This window comes from Chelonoidis abingdonii, chromosome 10, assembly GCF_003597395.2.
Source record: "Chelonoidis abingdonii isolate Lonesome George chromosome 10, CheloAbing_2.0, whole genome shotgun sequence".
Classification (NCBI taxonomy): domain Eukaryota; kingdom Metazoa; phylum Chordata; order Testudines; family Testudinidae; genus Chelonoidis; species Chelonoidis abingdonii.
In genome coordinates this window covers 54,880,266-54,893,684 of record NC_133778.1, presented here as the reverse complement: position 1 = coordinate 54,893,684, position 13,419 = coordinate 54,880,266, and the positions used below count along the sequence as shown (strand labels likewise).

At 39.4% G+C, this 13,419-nt stretch overlaps 1 protein-coding gene across 5 annotated transcripts in view; it reads left to right on the top strand.

Annotated features, from left to right (window-relative positions):
- The window catches only part of MBD5 (methyl-CpG binding domain protein 5), a 265,451-nt gene that overhangs the window by 75,143 nt on the left and 176,889 nt on the right, over window positions 1–13,419 (top strand). For 4 of the 5 annotated variants that reach the window (XM_075070238.1, XM_075070239.1, XM_075070235.1 and 1 more), the window contains exon 2: window positions 5,758–5,854. The exons of the other annotated variant lie outside the window; for it this stretch is intronic. The gene's annotated coding sequence lies outside the window, so the exon portion shown is untranslated. The remainder of the gene's footprint in view (window positions 1–5,757; window positions 5,855–13,419) is intronic. 5 annotated transcript variants of the gene reach the window in all.

Genomic DNA, 13,419 nt, shown 5'->3' with positions numbered 1-13,419 from the left:
GGGGTCTTTAATAAAGAGCTGTATATTTCCCACATGTTCCTCAGATGATTGAATTAAATAGATGTTAATACAAAGAATAAAATAAGTTAAAAATAGGAAGGGATTTTTAGTTAAACTCTCTCAATTGCTGAGGTTTCATTCCCTTATCTATTTTCATGTCATTATCTCGCTAGTTATCCAGTTTCATATAACATTCTCCACCAAATATAAGTTCGACAAGACCCGATAATTTTAAACGAGTGGATATAAAGTAACTTAGTTTAAAACAGTGGTCTCCAACCTTTTTTTACACCCAAGATCACTTTTTTGAATCTTAGGGCAACCCAGGATCTACCCAGCCCCTTCTCTGAGGCACCCCCCTTCCCCCAAAGCCCCCCCGTGTTCACTCCATCCCCCTCCCTCTCCATTGCTCGCTCTCCCCCACCCTCACTCACTTTCACCAGGCTGGGGTTGGAGTTCAGGATGGTGGTACGGGCTCTAGGCTGGGGCCAAGGGGTTTGCAGTGTGGGAGGGGGCTCTGGGCTGAGGTTGGGGTGCAAGAGAGAGTGAGGGGTGCAAGCTCTAAAAGGGAGTTTGGGTGCAGGAGGGGGCTCCAAGCTGGGGTAGAGTGTTGGGATGCAGGAGGGGGTACAGGAGCTCTGGGAGGAGAGTCATGGCTGGGGTTTGGGGTGCAGGAGAGGGTTCAGGGTGCAGAAGGGGTTATGGGGTGCTGGATTCAGGAGGGGGCTGGGGATTGGGGTGAGGCCTCCCGCCAGGCAGCACTTACCTCTGGCGGCTCCCAGTTGGCAGTGGGCACAGTGAGGCTAAAGCAGGCTCCCTGCCTACTCCGGCCCCACACCGCTTCCAGAAGGGGCCAATGCGCCCCTGCAGGGGGGAGGGGCGGGGGCACGTGGCTCTGCCCTCTGCCCCACTCCAGAAGCACTGCCCCCGCAGCTCTCCTGGCCAATAGGAGCTGCGGGGACAGTGCTTTCAGGCAGGAGCAGTGCGCAGAAGGAGACCCCTGCCCCTGGGGACGTGGGGCCACGCTCACCACTTCCAAGAACGGTGTGAGGCCGGGATAGGGAGTCAGCCTTAGCGACAACTGCACTGCACCACCGGAGATTGCAATCGACTGGGAGATCCTTAGTTGACCGGTTGGAGAGCACTGATTTAAAAAATGTATGCTGCTGCCTTTAAACATAATGAAACCAAAAAAAGGCACATCATTTCCTGCTATGTATTATTTAGGACTTTGATGGCATATGTCTTGTTAACCCTTATTAGAAGAGCTGAAATTGAATGGTGTGATAATTCTAAAATATAAAATAACCCCGAAATTTAACAGCATTGAAGTTATCAATAAATATTTAATTAATGCTTTCAATTTTTTGTTCTAGTGTACATTATCAAATTTTATTTTAAGTCAGATATTCCCAGGATGGGATGGATATATATAATATTATTCAGTCTACAGACTTCATTCTTTTTAATGAATATCTCACTTCACATATATCTGGTCCAAATTATATTTTAACTATTTTGAAAAGATCTAATGTTTTGCAAAACTTTCACTTTCATTCTTTTATATCTCTGTACAGATTTTCTAACTGTTGTTTATAATAAAATTTCTATGCCATAAAATGGCTTCAGAGATCAGAAAAATTTCTCTGTTACAGATTTTAGCATGATGCAATTCCTCATCAAACTAATTTGTTTAATTTCTTTTCATGCAAGTAAAAGAAACGTCTCTTTCAGTGGAAATTCATTCTTGGATACCAAAATCTATTGTTTTGATTCACAAATGGCTTCTTTCCCAAATATTCTGGTAACTGAAGAAAGTGATCTGAATTCTGTACCTGTTGGTCCTGGTCCAAATCCACCTGTGAACTCAATGTAAATCTTTTCATTTCCTTAGTGGGCTATAGAACAGGCTTACTTACAATAGTGTAACACAACTTGGTTAGAATTACTGGATTTATATCAGTATAGAATTTGGCCGTTTCAGGAAGAAAAAGCTGAAGCAACTGTGAATTTTTAGCTGCTATACTTACAGACTTCATATAGGAAATACCTTCACACACACACACACACGCGCGCGCGTGCGAACAGACCCCTACCCCCATTAGGAGCCTCATTAAAACTAATAGGATTCCATACAGGCACAAGGACCCTAGCTGGACAGATCCAATTGCAGGATTTCGGACCTAGATTGTAACTTCTTCCAGTATGTGACTGTTTCCTCTTATATTTGGACAAAATGTGTTCATAATATCAACTAGTGACAAAAAATTTTAAGCTAGACCAGATAATGTAAAAAGAAAACAGCACCTCAAGAAAATAGAACTGCTTTGTAAGGACATTTTGTCAGCTTGAAAAACGCATGAGATCTTTCCATTCACCCTTTTCATAAAACATTTGTGCGGTTTTAAGAAACTCAATTTTTGGTATCAGGCAATGTCCAGGGGTCTGGTGGCAGCTTCAAGCTTATGGTTATCTTGGCATCAACATGCAAACATAATGTTTCATGTTTACCCATATTCATATACATATTGAAATTATTTTTTCGTATTTGAAAAGCAGTTGGATTCAGGAACAAATAAATAATATATGACCTATCTGTTCATGAATCAACTTAATGTTGCTGTTTATTATTTGTAATATTGTAGCATCTAGGAGACCTAGTCATTGACCAGAGCCCCATTCTGCTCGGCATGTACACAAACAGAGCAAAAAGATGGTCCCTACCCCGAAGAGCTCATAGTCTAAACATAAGATGCGACAACTGGTACTTGGGGGAGTACAAGGGAACAATGAGAAATATTAGTCATCATGACAGGCAGTGATCGGGGCACACGAACATTCTAGCTGGTGTCAAGTGTTTTGTAGGCATCATGGCAAAGGAGAGTTTTGAAAGTGGGTAATGAGGTAGCTTTGCTGATGTTTACAGGGAGCACATTCCAAGATTAATGAACAGCACGGGAGAAAGCATGAAAGCGTGCTTGTTATGACTATTTTAACAAGTGGACAGTGGAGGATAACATAATGGGCCAACTAAGGGAAATATCAACATGTTTGGCTATTTGGTACATTTTAAGATTATTTTTTAAATTTAGTTTAGAATGTGTATTCTGCTTTTATTTTGATTAGAAATGGCTCTTATTTTATACTGCAGCCATGGATAATCTGTGGATAGGTCCATCAGTGGCTATAAGCCAAGATGGTCAGGGACTCAGTCCCATGCTCTGGGTATCCCTAAATCTCTGACTGCCAGAAGCTAGGACTGAATGACAGGGGATGATCACTCAATAATAGCTCTGGTCTGTTCAGTCTCTCTGAAGTATCTAGCACTGTCCACTGTTTGATGACAGGATACTGGGCTAGATGAACAATTGGTCTGACCTCGCATGGCCATTCCTGTGTTCTTATGTGCCCACATTCCAGCAGCATGTAATTTTTTTTTTAAGAATAGTAAAATATCACTAATTGGGTTTCTTTTTCTTACAGCAAGAGTGAATGATTTTTTTCCATCTGTGTTTGTAAATTTTTATGATTTCAAAAGGCTTGCAATAGAGTCATGTACTGTATAGTAGACTTCAACAACAATAGTAACCGAAAATCGTTTTTGATTAATTTTTATTGATTTTTCTACAGAAACAGACAATGAAAAGTAAAAAACAGTAAATATGTTTCCAAATACTGTACGCCTCAGGGGATCTCCAATAGAATTATCCAATTACACAGTTTTACATGTCAAAGCTGGAAGACCAGACAAAACAAAACCATACAATCCTACCATAGCCATTAAATGTTAATGTGGGGGTAATAGAAATAAAATAGCAAAAGACGTACATGAATAATGAGAGGTGGGAACGAAGGGTTTGGCGGCGGGGGAAGAGTTAAAAAGAAAAAGGGTCAGGAATGTCATTCTTTCTAGAAACATAGTCTAAATTGAGCTGGCTGCTCTCTGTGGTGATAAGCACAGTTTCAGCAGCCAGACCTCTGCTGAAAATTATGTCCTAGATTATTAATTGCTAATCTAAGTTTAACTCTGCCGCAAAGACTTCGGTTCTTGAGAACTCCAATGATCATTTTTACAAAAATGGAAGAGTAGGTTTCTGCTCAGAATAGAGCAGTGGTATTCAGACCAGTCTGCATAACCTAGAATTTTTTTTTAAGAATTAAATGTATTTAATCAGAAACCATCAATTCTCAAATTTTTATACCTCTGTCAATTGAGTTATATATCCATATACCATTGATAAACATAACTGTTTTATTTTTTTGTGGGGCTGTCTCATGGTAAAAAATATAAATATATGTAATGTACTATGAGGGAGCAGAGGATTTGTTTTTAAACTTCAACTATGACAAATCTCATTCTTACTATTTTTGTTGTATTTTTCATGTAGTTTAGAAAGAATTGTCACTAAAATGCACTTTAAAAAAATAGCTTAATTCGGTGCGTCTTTTTCTACAAACATGAGAAATGCGGGCATACAGTAATTAAAATGTATGTAACATATATAATAAATAGTTTTCCTTTGACACTTTATGGGCACAGACTCTATTTGAAAAGTTCATCTTCGGAAACTGATGGAACCAGTTTGGTTTAGGAGCCCTTCAGAAGAAAGTTATTTACCATCTAGTCTTGCATCACTGAAGTTACTGGGCACTTTACCATCAGCGTCAGTGGATACAGCATAAAGCCCTCATTTACTGACTTTTACTGAACATGGAAAAAAAAATTTGACTGTATAGATCAAATGTTGGCAGTACAGATAAAGCCATACAGCAAAACTGAGATAGTATAGCTTCTCAATTATAGCAGGCATGCTACACACACTTAGGATTTTTGACAAAAAACAGATGCCTTTAAATGTACTTAATGGCTGTGGCCCTGATCCTGCCTTGGGTATCATGTGGGTAGGCTACAGTGTTCATGTGGAGTATATTAATATGATTAATGGAGCCTTACACAGGTTCAGCTGTCCACCCACAAGCTACACATTGCAATAATAGGCTCCAATCATGCAAAAACAAATAGTATCTGTAGAAATATGGTTGACCACAATAAAAGAATTAAAGATAAATGAAACTACTTACTTCATGTGTTAGACTGATAGCTGAACTATTGACCCTTGGCAGTCAGTGGAGTGTCTTTCCACTGGCATTTTAACATATAAATTAAATTCTAGATGAATCAATATGTCATGTCCCACCACAGTTTGAAAATTTAATTTGATTTCTGACATGTAAATGTATGTAGGTACAGAAAATTCTATCCAATGTAATAAATTAATCCATATTTTATTTATTTTTGAGAACACAAATACTAACAAAGGGCATTTTATGATTTAGATTTGTTCTTGAACAAAGTTGTCTGTGAAAACTGCAACTTTAAATTTCAGGGTTTCTCTTCTGAAAATTCTCGCTTAAACAATTTTAATTCTCCAGAGTTGTACTGGATATAGTTTAATTTTCTTTCAGTATTCTTCTTTAACTTCCAGTCTGTATGTTCAGTATTGCTTTTATGTGTTCTTTAACATATTAGGTGGTAATTTTATGGTGTTATTGCTTTAGGAACCATAACTATGGATTTCTTGAATTTGGTGCATTTAAAATCTTAATCATAATATTTTATTAATATAGTTAAAGCATTAAAATAAAAGAGAATGTATTGTAAGCTAACACCATTATTCATGTTTGTACTTGTATTTTGTTTCAAAGAGCCCAATTAAGCTAAAATCAGTCTGACTTGTGTACTGTTTGTGTTTTTAGGTCGAACTGGAGAATGTTGGTTTTTGGATATATAAGTGTTGAAGAACATAGTGTTTACAGACAAAATCCTTAAAATCTGGGTTTTTAGACATCAAAGGTAGGTAAAAGTTTGTCTGTATTTAAATACGTGTATACAAACTAATACATTTTGGTTTTTTATCTCAAATACGTCCTATAAACAACGGCACAAAAAGTTAGGAAGCCCAACTCAGTTCTTCAGAAGTGTGAATGTCTGTTATAAGGGTAATCATCATAGTATTAATAAGAACGCATAGCTTCCTTTTTACTTAGGTTATAAAAATAGAAAACTTTATTCAACTAGTCTTCCTTCTGTTTAGTTTTCTATAGCCCCCCATAACTGCACTATCTATGTGTAGTGCCTGTGATACCTAGAATGTCATGTTTTGGAATATAAAGAGCAGGTAGATAATCTGTTTGGAGGATTAGAGTTTATATATGGAAAAGAAATTGTAAACAACATATAATGTAAAATATACTGATAAATTTTCTTAGATTTTTGTGTAGGATTTTTGTGTATGACTCTCATTGATTTTAATTGAAGTTGTGCCGCTAAAAACCAGCATGTGCTTTGCTTTTAATATTTATCTTTATTCTGAAGTTTATGGACTCTGGCCACCAAAACACATATCAGACATTCAGGAGACTTCTCATATGGGTTTTTCTATCCATTATACTTACTGGTAAATTGAATAAGTAATTAAAACTTTAGATACTGTTGTAACATGAAGAATTAATCTATTTATAGTTAATAAATGGAGATTTGAAATTTTATTGCCCTCCCCCAACTCCCTTTCCGTTTTTGTTAGATTTAATCTGAGACGTGGAATTTATTGATGACTATATTGTAAACATTTGATTACCAGTACAGCTGATCAATAAGCAAAGCAATCAAGAAATAATTTTGTAATATAGCAAACTCCTGTCAGGCCAGTTTAATTCGTGTGCAATTTAGTTAGATGGGTCTAAGAATGGCTTGGGGTGCCAGTTTTTCAGAGGGGGCTCAAATTGGACAGGGCCCCTGGGCACAGGCCATCTGGGTCTTTGCATTAATTCACCACTGGTTGGGACTAGCAGCTAGGAGCCCCTGGCTGGGGTGCTCCCAGCTGCACCGGGGAGATTGGACCTACTTCCACCTCCTGAGAACCTCCTGCTGCCCAGTCACGGAACTTCATGCAGCCAGGGAAGGTACCTGGAGGTGGGGCTGATCTTCCCTGAGAGAGGCTGTGCAGAGGAAGAATAAGTCCTGTCCCTACCCAGCCGGTCTGGACTAGCAGCTGGGAGCCCCTGACTGGCATGCTCCCAGCAGCATGGGAGGGGATCAGACTCACCGCCACCTCCAGGAGCCTCCTCCAGATGCAGGAAGCTCTGCAGCGGCTGCTTTCAGTGCCCAGCTCTGAAGACAGCATAAAAGTGAAGGCAGCAATTCCATGACCCCCCCTACAACAGCATTGCAACCTCCCACAACTCTCTACTGAAAATGTGAAACTGATTAATTTTCAAATCCTGTGGCTGTGAAATTGACCAGAATGGACCATGAATTTAGTAGGGTCCTAACTGTTGCTTGTAAACTGAGGTTATGTCTATGTTACAGACCTTACAGCAGCACAGCTATGCCACTGTAAAGTCTACTGGGTAGATGCTTTTTGCCAGGAGGAGAGTTCTCTCCTGCTGATATAATTAAACCACCCTAATGAGTCGCCCTTAGCTATGTCAGCAGGAGAGCCTCTCCTGCCAGCATAGCTCTGCCCACACCAGCACTTTTGCCAGTAAAATTTATGTCACTCAGGGGTGTGTATTTTTCATACCCCTGAACAACAAAAGTAGTAGTGTAGACAAAGCATTAGAAAATTGATATGGAAGTCATTGAAAATATATGTACACACACACATTTTTACGTCAGTTTTCGGAGTGGAGCTGCATGTTAAAGAGTGGGGGTCAGTTGCGTACAGTTCAAAAATATGATTTGCCCAGGAGGCCTTCCAATATCAAATTAAATGTTCTACACATCCCCTTAAAACACTTCATGTATGGACTGACATTTTCCTCCCATTCATTCTCCCTACTTTTCTCAGAAGTCCAATGCTTCTCTTTGTCAGAAAGGTTGCGATATGAGACAGTCCATGCGTACTACAGGAGCTTATTTGGCTGGCTCTCCATTGCTTCCAACTTCTGCTTGCCTACGGAGCAAGGGACCAAGTGAACAGCCATTATTCTTATAGTTATTGTGCTATTGGAAGAGTCCTTAGCCTGGATTCTCTTTTGTTTTAGCATGTCTTTGCGAATGTTAGTTACACATTTCAAAGCTTTTTGTTTTTATTTTAAGTTTTGTGATAGAGATTATATAATATATATCAGTTTGGCGTCTTTCCCATGCATACTTTGTGCGTATGTAGGACGGAGGATATATTTTTTTAAAAGTATAGATTATTAGGATGCACAACATATGCTACAATACCAAAATCCTAAAAAGTAATTTAGTCCTTGGACTCACTCTCTGTGTGGTGGAATAAAAGTATCATAACTGACCGGTCTATTGCGTGGTTGTTTCTTTCAGGTTGTGCATTTCAGACTACAAATAGGTGTGTGGTATTGCACCAAAACTTATTTCCTGTTTTGCATCTTGGGATGGAGAGCTACCACCCTTGTAAAGATTTCTTGGCTATACTGTAATTTCTGGTTTTGTTCATTTATTTTCTTTGAAAAAGTTTATTAAAAAAGTAGATGTAGCTTAAAAAATAAAACTAGTTTAAATGGCATTTCTGATTAATTTACACATACTCTATAGATCACATTTCTTAAAGTCTTCTATAGACTTTAAGATTAAATTAGGATTTAATTACATAATGTCTTTTTATTTAATTGAATGTATAATGAAACCTCGAAACTACACGCTTGCTACTTTAATTCCTCTTATCAGTCTTCAGGTGTCTGTCTGACATTTAATACATGTTCCATCAGTTCAGTAAATATTTGTACAGATTGTTAAAACTTGTTAATAATTCCTGTTAGTAGGGCAGTATTTTATGCTCTTTTAAACCAGGTTAATTACAGGAGCCATCTCTGCTCTGAAATCATTGTGAATTTGGGTAAATACTTCAGATTTCCATTTGATAGCCATATGTTTCAGTATCAAAAATTATACGCTTCTGTACAATAAATGGGACTAAATTTCCATCTTTGAAACTTTCATAATTTTTATTTTGTTTTCCTGTTTTCTAAGTAAAGCATGAATCTACTTCAGTTAGCACACATTTCAGGGGGCATTTTGTTTGTTACATATTTTATTATCAGTACATATCAAATGTGTAGAATAATTTCCATGCCTACCCAATAAGGAGGGCATACTGTGGTTTCCATGTTGAAACTCTGGGTCAAATTCATGTGTGGTATAACTTTGTACCTGATAAAACTCCACTGAAATTCAGTCCTTCCCTGAAACATACCTATACAGTGATATTTACAAATCAGTATTCTCTGGCATTTGTTAGGCAAGTGGCAAGTTGAAATTTCTGTTTTTATGCAATACTGTTTTTTGTTTGCTTTTTTAAAAAATTTTATCTCATTCTCCCAGCCTCACGTTTGTCTCATCCACCTGTTCTGTCCTGTCTGATGCCTAGATGACAAGTACTCTAGCCAAGACTTTCATCTTGGTTGGTTGGTTGTACAATATTTAGCACAGTGGGGCCCTGATTGTTGACTGAGATTCATAGGCACTACTATAGTAGAAATAGTAATAAATTCACATGGCAACATGTAGAAGTATTATTAGCTCATTAACTAATTAATGTCCACCTCTGTGTGAGAGAGAATCCTATTATCTCCATTTTATAGAAGGGTTTATCAAAGGGTTTGTAACTTGTCTAAGGCTATTTAGTATGTTTGAGAACAGAAATTATGCCTCTGGAGTTCCTGCTCAAAGAAAACCTCTCCTCTTTTGTGGCAGGCAAGCTGATTATGTTTTATTTTATACTTAATTTGCATTTGTTTAAAATGTGAATGCACACATGCTCTTGTACCTAATATTCATTGAGTTGTAAGCAACCATTATTTTTAGCTTGCACATCTGCATTTTTTTAAATTATAGGTAAAAATTTTAATAATTTTAGTACTGTAGGCTTTTCCTTGTTTTCTAAAACTTGTTTTGTGGTAGGATGCTGCTAATTCTGGTGTAGTCTTTTAATCAGCAATGCAAGGCCATTCAGTGCAACCCATTGAAAACCGATCTATTTAGCAGAAACTTTGTCCAGCCTGTAGAACTAATTTTCTTCTTCTTACACATTTGGGCAGCAGTGATGTGACAGGGAAGAGCTCATTCCGCAGCTCTTGATGCCTGATTCGACCAGTGTGTAAAATTGTGAATATTGGATTTTAGTAGTGGGCCAGACCAAGGCTGATAAAGCATCAAGACTAGACTCAAATAGGGGCACGGCCCAAATCTGGATTATTATCTAGTTAGTAGTGTTGGAAGAGTATGGAGTGTGTTTGTGTCTTCAGTTCTTTTAAATATCTGACCTCATAGACTCATAGGTCAGAAGGGACCAATATGATCATCTAGTATGACCTCCTGCACAAGGCAGGCCACAAAACCCTACCCATACACATTTATAACAACCCCTAACCCATGACTGAGTTATTGAAATCCTCAAAATTGTGATTTGAAGACCTCAAGCTGCAGAGAATCCACCAGCAAGCGACCCATGCCCCACGCTGCAGAGGAAGGTTTTCAGCTTCTTGGCTCTTGGGCAAAGTTTAACTGTAAAGGTGCTAACTGCCACCTAATATCATTCACCCCTCTTCTCCTATGTTAAGGGGTGTACTATGCATCTGAGCCAAATAGGCCTCTCGTTTATTAGGTCCTGGATCCACTTGGACAACCTCAGTTCCATACTTTGTTTCCCTGTCAGCTCTGCTAGATGAAAGCAGACAAGAAATAATTAAAGGGTTTGGAATACACACAACTGAACGTCATGACTAGAGCCCTGCCAAATTCACAGTCCATTTTGTTCAATTTCACAGACATAGGATTTTAAAAATTTTAAATGTCATGATTTCATCTATTTAAATCTGGAATTTCATTGTTTTGTATTTGTAGGGTCCTGACCCTAAAAAGAGTTGTGGGAGGCGTTGCAAAGTTATTGTAGGGGAGGTTGCCACTGTTGCTGGCGGTGGCACTGTCTTCAGAGCTGAGCAGCTGGAGAGTGGCAGCTGCGAGCCGAGAGCCCAGCTCTAAAGGCAGAGCCGCTGCCAGCAGCAGTGCAGAAGTAAGGATGGCAGAGTATGGTATTTCCACCCTTACTTCTGTGCTGATGCCTGAAGAGTTGAGCCGTCAGTCAGCAGCCACTACTTTCTGGCTGCCCAGCTCTGAAGGTAGCAGTGCAGAAGTAAGGGTGGCATGGTATGGACTGCTGCTGGCAGGGCACTGCCTTCAGAGCTGGGCGCCCGGCCAACAGCTGCCGTTCTCTGGCTGTCCAGCTCTAAAGGCAGTGCACAAATAAGGATGGCAATACCGTGACGCCTCTAAAATAACCTTGTGACCCCCTTGCATCTCCCTTTTGGGTCAGGACCCCCAATTTGAGAAATGCTCATCTCCCTTGTGAAATCTACATAGTAGACGGTAAGACCAGATTTCACGGTGGGAGACCAGATTTCATGGTCCGTGATGCATTTTTCATGGCTGTGATTTTGGTAGGACCCTATTCATGACCTATCATGAATTGCAAATATAAAAGAAGGAAACAAACAGTGGCAATCTTGTTGGAGAGAGACCAAAAAGCTAAAGAAGGAGAGCAGGTAGTTTTCTGTTTAAACCCTGTGGTGGAGAACTTTTTTATTTAAAAGACGTTGGCTTAATACTTGAGAGGGAGGCATATTTGTATGAACTGTTCTTGTACCATTGTGGCAAGGGAAAAGACATTTTTTTGGCCCGTTTATTTTTGGCAAGGGAAGCCTTTGAATGTATTTTGTTTGCTTGAGTGTAGACTACTCACATTGTTGGGGAGAGAGAACCCATTCTGTGATATCATATTTTGCATTTGGGTTAAGAAAAAAACTGTGATCTGAAAGTCTGGGGGAGGAAAGGCACTTCTTTTTGTAGTGTTAACATTTTACCAGTTATTTATTTCCTTTAACTTATAACGTATGAAGTGTCATGTATCACTAAATGTTTCAGCCTAAAGCTGGATAGAATTTTGCTCTTATTTTCCTTGTCCATATATTACTTTTGTGAATCCAATATCTACAAATACTGAAGTGATGAACACCCTTAAAATGTGTAATGAACATATGTAATACTTTGGATGATGGTACAATGGCGGTATCTAGGAGGTGGCATTTCTGAGAGGCTTCCCAATTAGAGAGTTTGCTTGGAGAGGTTGGTAGAGAAACCAGTTCTCCTTTCTGCTTTGGATATCTGTAGGTTACTAATCTTATTTTTATAAAATGAGCTCTCTGATACTCCATATTTTTATCACCCGTTGGCATAAGCATAAATACAGTACCAAGACTTTATCAAGAGGGCAGTTTTCCTCCAGCTATGTTACCTGTTCTGTTCAACAAGCATATGAAATAGAAAGCTTTTTCTACGTAATATAGGTGGATTCTTGCAGTGTTGTTTGTTACGTTGGCACGCAGAAAAGCTTTTGAATTTTTTAAGACAGTCTGTGTACACATTATGATACAGACTCACAGTGAATAGATTATTTGCTTTTGGATAAGCACAGCTTTTAAAATATGCTCTAATTTACCTGTCCTTTCCTGTTTCATTTAGTTGAATTGCTTGTTGCTTATATTAACTTAAAAATCAACAAACATAAATGAAGTTTACTAAGGTCTTGTCTACACTGGCAAGTTTATGCACAGTAAAGCAGCTTTCTGCATTGTAACTCCCGAGATGTACACACTGCCAAGCCATTTAGTGCGCAGAAATTGTGCAGTTGCAGCTCTGTGTTTTTTTGTTTGTTTGTTTGTTTTTTTACAAACACCCCAATGAGAGGCATACAGCTTTCTGTGCCGGGGGTGCAGCACCACAGTGCCACTGTAGACACCCTGGTTGATTACAATGCTGCGATTGGCCACTGAGAGGTTCCCACAATGCCTGCTCTCGCTTCTCTGGTCATCGCTTTGAACTCTACTGCCCTGGCCTCAGGTGACCAACTGTCATCCCCGCCCCTTAAATTCCTTGGAAATGTTGAAAGTCCCTTTCCTGTTTGCTCAGTGACACGTGCAGTGGTCTCAGTGCATCTTTCCAGGTGACCATGTCTGCTTCACACACCAGGAGATCCCCTGCTTGGAACAATTCCAAGCTGCTGGACCTAATCAGCATTTGGGGAGAGGAGGCTGTCCAGTCCCAGCTGCGCTCCAGCTGTACGGACAGATTTCACAATGCATGACAGAAAGGGGCCATGACCAGGACACGCTGCAATGCAGGGTCAAAGTGAAGGAGCTGCGGAGCACCTACCACAAGGTGCAGGAAGCAAACCGCTGCTCCGGTGCTGTGCCAATGACGTGCCAGTTCTACAAAGAGCTTTATGCAATATTTGGTGGCAACTCCACCTCCACTGCAAAGTCCACTGTGGATACTTGGATGGCTTGCGTGCCAGTCGAGAGTGGACTGAGCCAGAAGGAAGATATCTTGGATGAGGA